Raw genomic sequence first — 5,000 nt, 5'->3', positions numbered from 1 at the left:
AGATCAGACGAGATTGGGCATGTCCAGTGTGGTTTGACTGTAGGTGCTCAAAAACATTAACTTTAGACATCTTTTACTTCTTAACTCAAGTAAAGTCATTGATAAGTTGAAAAAATTAAATGTAAAATTTAATAGAAAAGACTGTTATGGCAGTATAAAAATACCAACTGCACCTGGGATTCTTAGGTGGTCTCCCATCCAAGTACTAACCAGGCCCAACACTGCATAGCTTCCAAGATAAGACGAGATTGGGCATGTCCAGTGTGGTTTGGCTGAAGGAGCTCAAAAACATTAACTTTAGACCTCTTTTACTTCTTTACTCAAGTAAATTCATTGATAAGTTGAAAAAATTAAATGTAAAATGTAATAGAAAAGAATGTTATGGCTGCATAAAATTACCTACAGCACCTGGTATTCCCAGGTGGTCTCCCATCCAAGTACTAACCAGGCCCAACACTGCATAGCTTCCAAGATCAGACGAGATTGGGCATGTCCAGTGTGGTTTGACTGTAGGTGATCAAAAACATTAACTTTAGACATCTTTTACTTCTAAACTCAAGTAAATTCATTGATAAGTTGAAAAAAATAAATGTAAAATTTAATAGAAAAGAATGTTATGGCAGCATAAAATTACCTACAGCAACTGGTATTCCCAGGTGGTCTCCCATCCAAGTACTAACCAGGCCCAACACTGCATAGCTTCCAAGTTCAGACGAGATTGGGCATGTCCAGTGTGTTTTGACTGTAGGTGCTCAAAAACCTTAACTTTAGACATCTTTTACTTCTTAACTCAAGTAAATTCATTGATAAGTTGAAAAAATTAAATGTAAAATTTAATAGAAAAGGATGTTATGGCAGTATAAAATTAGCTACAGCACCTGGTATTCCCAGGTGGTCTCCCATTCAAGTACTAACCAGGCCCAACACTGCATAGCTTCCAAGATCAGACGAGATTGGGCATGTCCAGTGTGGTTTGTCTGTATGCGCTAAAAAACATTAACTTTAGACCTCTTTTACTTCTTAACTCAAGTAAATTCATTGATAAGTTGAAAAAATGTTATGTAAAATGTAATAGAAAAGAATGTTATGGCAATATAAAATTACCTACAGCACCTGGTATTCCCAGGTGGTCTCCCATCCAAGTACTAACAAGGCCCAACACTGCATAGCCTCCAAGATCAGACAAGATTGGGCATATCCAGTGTGGCTTGGCTGAAGGAGCTCAAAAACATTAACTTTAGATCTCTTTTACTTCTTTACTCAAGTAAATTCATTCATAAGTTGAAAAAATTAAATGTGAAATGTAATAGAAAAGAATGTTATGGCTGCATAAAAGTACCTACAGCACCTGGTATTCCCAGGTGGTCTCCCATCCAAGTACTAACCAGGCCCAACACTGCATTGCTTCGAAGATCAGACGAGATTGGGTATGTCCAGTGTGGTTTGGGTGTAAGTGCTCAAAAGCATTAACTTTAGACCTCTATTACTTCTTAACTCAAGTAAATTCATTGATAAGTTGAAAAAAATAAATGTAAAATGTAATAGAAAAGAAAGTTAAGGCAGTATAAAATAACCTACTGCATCTGGTTTTCCGAGGTGGTCTCCCATCCAAGTACTAACCAAGCCCAACACTGCATAGCTTCCAAGATCAGACGAGATTGGGCATGTCCAGTGTGGTTTGTCTGTATGCGCTAAAAATCATTAACTTTAGACCTCTTTTACTTCTTAACTCAAGTAAATTCATTGATAAGTTGAAAAAATATTATGTAAAATGTAATAGAAAAGAATGTTATGGCAATATAAAATTACCTACAGCACCTGGTATTCCCAGGTGGTCTCCCATCCAAGTACTAACAAGGCCCAACACTGCATAGCCTCCAAGATCAGACAAGATTGGGCATGTCCAGTGTGGTTTGGCTGTAGGTGCTCAAAAGCATTAACTTTAGACCTCTATTACTTCTTAACTCAAGTAAATTCATTGATAAGTTGAAAAAATTAAATGTAAAATGTAATAGAAAAGAATGTTATGGCTATATAAAATTACCTACAACTCCTGGTATTCCCAGGTGGTCTCCCATCCAAATACTAACCTGGCCCAACACTGCATAGCTTCCAAGATCAGACGAGATTGGGCATGTCCAGTGTGGTTTGGCTGTAGGTGCTCAAAATCATTAAATTTTGACCGCTATTACTTCTTAACACAAGTAAATTCATTGATAAGTTGAAAAAATTAAATGTAAAATGTAATAGAAAAGAATGTTATGGCTATATAAAATTACCTACAGCACCTGGTATTCCCAGGTGGTCTCCCATCCAAGTACTAACCAGGCTCAACACTGCACAGCTTTCAAGATCAGACGAGATTGGGCATTTCCAGTGTGGTTTGGCTGTAGGTGCTCAAAAACATTAACTTTAGACCTCTATTACTTCTTAACTCAAGGAAATTCATTGATAAGTTGAAAAAATTAAATATAAAATGTAATAGAAAAGAATGTTATGGCAGTATAAAATTTCCTACTGCACCTGGTTTTCACAGGTGGTCTCCCATCCAAGTACTAACCAGGCCCAACACTGCATAGCTACCAAGATCAGAGAAGATTGGGTATGTCCTGTGTGGCTTGGCTGTAGGTGCTCAAAAATATTAATTTTAGACCTCTTTTACTTCTTAACTCAAGTAAATTCATTGATAAGTTGAAAAAATTAAATGTAAAATGTATAAGAAAAGAATGTTATGGCAGTATAAAATCACCTACAGCAACTGGTATTCCCAGGTGGTCTCCCATCCAAGTACTAACCAGGCCAAACACTGCATAGCTTCCAAGATCAGACAAGATTGGGCATGTCCAGTGTGGTTTGACTGTAGGTGCTCAAAAACATTAACTTTAGACATCTTTTACTTCTTAACTCAAGTAAAGTCATTGATAAGTTGAAAAAATTAAATGTAAAATTTAATAGAAAAGACTGTTATGGCAGTATAAAAATACCAACTGCACCTGGGATTCTTAGGTGGTCTCCCATCCAAGTACTAACCAGGCCCAACACTGCATAGCTTCCAAGATAAGACGAGATTGGGCATGTCCAGTGTGGTTTGGCTGAAGGAGCTCAAAAACATTAACTTTAGACCTCTTTTACTTCTTTACTCAAGTAAATTCATTGATAAGTTGAAAAAATTAAATGTAAAATGTAATAGAAAAGAATGTTATGGCTGCATAAAATTACCTACAGCACCTGGTATTCCCAGGTGGTCTCCCATCCAAGTACTAACCAGGCCCAACACTGCATAGCTTCCAAGATCAGACGAGATTGGGCATGTCCAGTGTGGTTTGACTGTAGGTGATCAAAAACATTAACTTTAGACATCTTTTACTTCTAAACTCAAGTAAATTCATTGATAAGTTGAAAAAAATAAATGTAAAATTTAATAGAAAAGAATGTTATGGCAGCATAAAATTACCTACAGCAACTGGTATTCCCAGGTGGTCTCCCATCCAAGTACTAACCAGGCCCAACACTGCATAGCTTCCAAGTTCAGACGAGATTGGGCATGTCCAGTGTGTTTTGACTGTAGGTGCTCAAAAACCTTAACTTTAGACATCTTTTACTTCTTAACTCAAGTAAATTCATTGATAAGTTGAAAAAATTAAATGTAAAATTTAATAGAAAAGGATGTTATGGCAGTATAAAATTAGCTACAGCACCTGGTATTCCCAGGTGGTCTCCCATTCAAGTACTAACCAAGCCCAACACTGCATAGCTTCCAAGATCAGACGAGATTGGGCATGTCCAGTGTGGTTTGTCTGTATGCGCTAAAAAACATTAACTTTAGACCTCTTTTACTTCTTAACTCAAGTAAATTCATTGATAAGTTGAAAAAATGTTATGTAAAATGTAATAGAAAAGAATGTTATGGCAATATAAAATTACCTACAGCACCTGGTATTCCCAGGTGGTCTCCCATCCAAGTACTAACAAGGCCCAACACTGCATAGCCTCCAAGATCAGACAAGATTGGGCATATCCAGTGTGGCTTGGCTGAAGGAGCTCAAAAACATTAACTTTAGATCTCTTTTACTTCTTTACTCAAGTAAATTCATTCATAAGTTGAAAAAATTAAATGTGAAATGTAATAGAAAAGAATGTTATGGCTGCATAAAAGTACCTACAGCACCTGGTATTCCCAGGTGGTCTCCCATCCAAGTACTAACCAGGCCCAACACTGCATTGCTTCGAAGATCAGACGAGATTGGGTATGTCCAGTGTGGTTTGGGTGTAAGTGCTCAAAAGCATTAACTTTAGACCTCTATTACTTCTTAACTCAAGTAAATTCATTGATAAGTTGAAAAAAATAAATGTAAAATGTAATAGAAAAGAAAGTTAAGGCAGTATAAAATAACCTACTGCATCTGGTTTTCCGAGGTGGTCTCCCATCCAAGTACTAACCAAGCCCAACACTGCATAGCTTCCAAGATCAGACGAGATTGGGCATGTCCAGTGTGGTTTGTCTGTATGCGCTAAAAATCATTAACTTTAGACCTCTTTTACTTCTTAACTCAAGTAAATTCATTGATAAGTTGAAAAAATGTTATGTAAAATGTAATAGAAAAGAATGTTATGGCAATATAAAATTACCTACAGCACCTGGTATTCCCAGGTGGTCTCCCATCCAAGTACTAACAAGGCCCAACACTGCATAGCCTCCAAGATCAGACAAGATTGGGCATGTCCAGTGTGGTTTGGCTGTAGGTGCTCAAAAGCATTAACTTTAGACCTCTATTACTTCTTAACTCAAGTAAATTCATTGATAAGTTGAAAAAATTTAATGTAAAATTTAATAGAAAAGACTGTTATGGCAGTATAAAAATACCAACTGCACCTGGGATTCTTAGGTGGTCTCCCATCCAAGTACTAACCAGGCCCAACACTGCATAGCTTCCAAGATCAGACGAGATTGGGCATGTCCAGTGTGGTTTGGCTGAAGGAGCTCAAAAACATTAACTTTA

General features: G+C 37.0%; 2 non-coding genes and 18 pseudogenes across 2 annotated transcripts; all 20 read right to left on the bottom strand.

Annotated features, from left to right (window-relative positions):
* The window catches only part of LOC148499157 (5S ribosomal RNA), a 119-nt pseudogene extending 74 nt beyond the window's left edge, over window positions 1-45 (bottom strand).
* A 351-nt stretch (window positions 46-396) lies between these two features.
* On the bottom strand, window positions 397-515 carry LOC148499156 (5S ribosomal RNA). Its single transcript, XR_015870928.1, has one exon. It is a non-coding gene; the product is annotated as a 5S ribosomal RNA (ribosomal RNA).
* A 116-nt stretch (window positions 516-631) lies between these two features.
* On the bottom strand, window positions 632-750 carry LOC148499155 (5S ribosomal RNA; annotated as a pseudogene).
* Window positions 751-867: 117 nt separating this feature from the next.
* LOC148499154 (5S ribosomal RNA) lies at window positions 868-985 on the bottom strand (annotated as a pseudogene).
* Window positions 986-1,101: 116 nt separating this feature from the next.
* LOC148499153 (5S ribosomal RNA) lies at window positions 1,102-1,220 on the bottom strand (annotated as a pseudogene).
* Window positions 1,221-1,336: 116 nt separating this feature from the next.
* Window positions 1,337-1,455, bottom strand: LOC148499152 (5S ribosomal RNA; annotated as a pseudogene).
* A 116-nt stretch (window positions 1,456-1,571) lies between these two features.
* On the bottom strand, window positions 1,572-1,690 carry LOC148499151 (5S ribosomal RNA; annotated as a pseudogene).
* A 116-nt stretch (window positions 1,691-1,806) lies between these two features.
* On the bottom strand, window positions 1,807-1,925 carry LOC148499150 (5S ribosomal RNA; annotated as a pseudogene).
* A 116-nt stretch (window positions 1,926-2,041) lies between these two features.
* LOC148499149 (5S ribosomal RNA) lies at window positions 2,042-2,160 on the bottom strand (annotated as a pseudogene).
* Window positions 2,161-2,276: 116 nt separating this feature from the next.
* LOC148499148 (5S ribosomal RNA) lies at window positions 2,277-2,395 on the bottom strand (annotated as a pseudogene).
* A 116-nt stretch (window positions 2,396-2,511) lies between these two features.
* LOC148499147 (5S ribosomal RNA) lies at window positions 2,512-2,630 on the bottom strand (annotated as a pseudogene).
* A 116-nt stretch (window positions 2,631-2,746) lies between these two features.
* Window positions 2,747-2,865, bottom strand: LOC148499146 (5S ribosomal RNA; annotated as a pseudogene).
* Window positions 2,866-3,216: 351 nt separating this feature from the next.
* Window positions 3,217-3,335, bottom strand: LOC148499145 (5S ribosomal RNA). The gene has a single exon (XR_015870926.1). It is a non-coding gene; the product is annotated as a 5S ribosomal RNA (ribosomal RNA).
* A 116-nt stretch (window positions 3,336-3,451) lies between these two features.
* LOC148499144 (5S ribosomal RNA) lies at window positions 3,452-3,570 on the bottom strand (annotated as a pseudogene).
* A 117-nt stretch (window positions 3,571-3,687) lies between these two features.
* LOC148499143 (5S ribosomal RNA) lies at window positions 3,688-3,805 on the bottom strand (annotated as a pseudogene).
* Window positions 3,806-3,921: 116 nt separating this feature from the next.
* On the bottom strand, window positions 3,922-4,040 carry LOC148499142 (5S ribosomal RNA; annotated as a pseudogene).
* Window positions 4,041-4,156: 116 nt separating this feature from the next.
* LOC148499141 (5S ribosomal RNA) lies at window positions 4,157-4,275 on the bottom strand (annotated as a pseudogene).
* A 116-nt stretch (window positions 4,276-4,391) lies between these two features.
* On the bottom strand, window positions 4,392-4,510 carry LOC148499140 (5S ribosomal RNA; annotated as a pseudogene).
* A 116-nt stretch (window positions 4,511-4,626) lies between these two features.
* On the bottom strand, window positions 4,627-4,745 carry LOC148499139 (5S ribosomal RNA; annotated as a pseudogene).
* Window positions 4,746-4,861: 116 nt separating this feature from the next.
* LOC148499138 (5S ribosomal RNA) lies at window positions 4,862-4,980 on the bottom strand (annotated as a pseudogene).
* Between the last annotated feature and the right edge of the window lie 20 nt (window positions 4,981-5,000).

The sequence above is a fragment of the Taudactylus pleione genome, unplaced genomic scaffold (genome assembly GCF_031769625.1).
Source record: "Taudactylus pleione unplaced genomic scaffold, aTauple2 ptg000550l, whole genome shotgun sequence".
NCBI classification, from domain to species: Eukaryota; Metazoa; Chordata; class Amphibia; order Anura; family Myobatrachidae; genus Taudactylus; species Taudactylus pleione.
The sequence above is the reverse complement of the archived record's forward strand: the minus strand, read 5'-3'. Positions and strand labels throughout refer to the sequence as shown.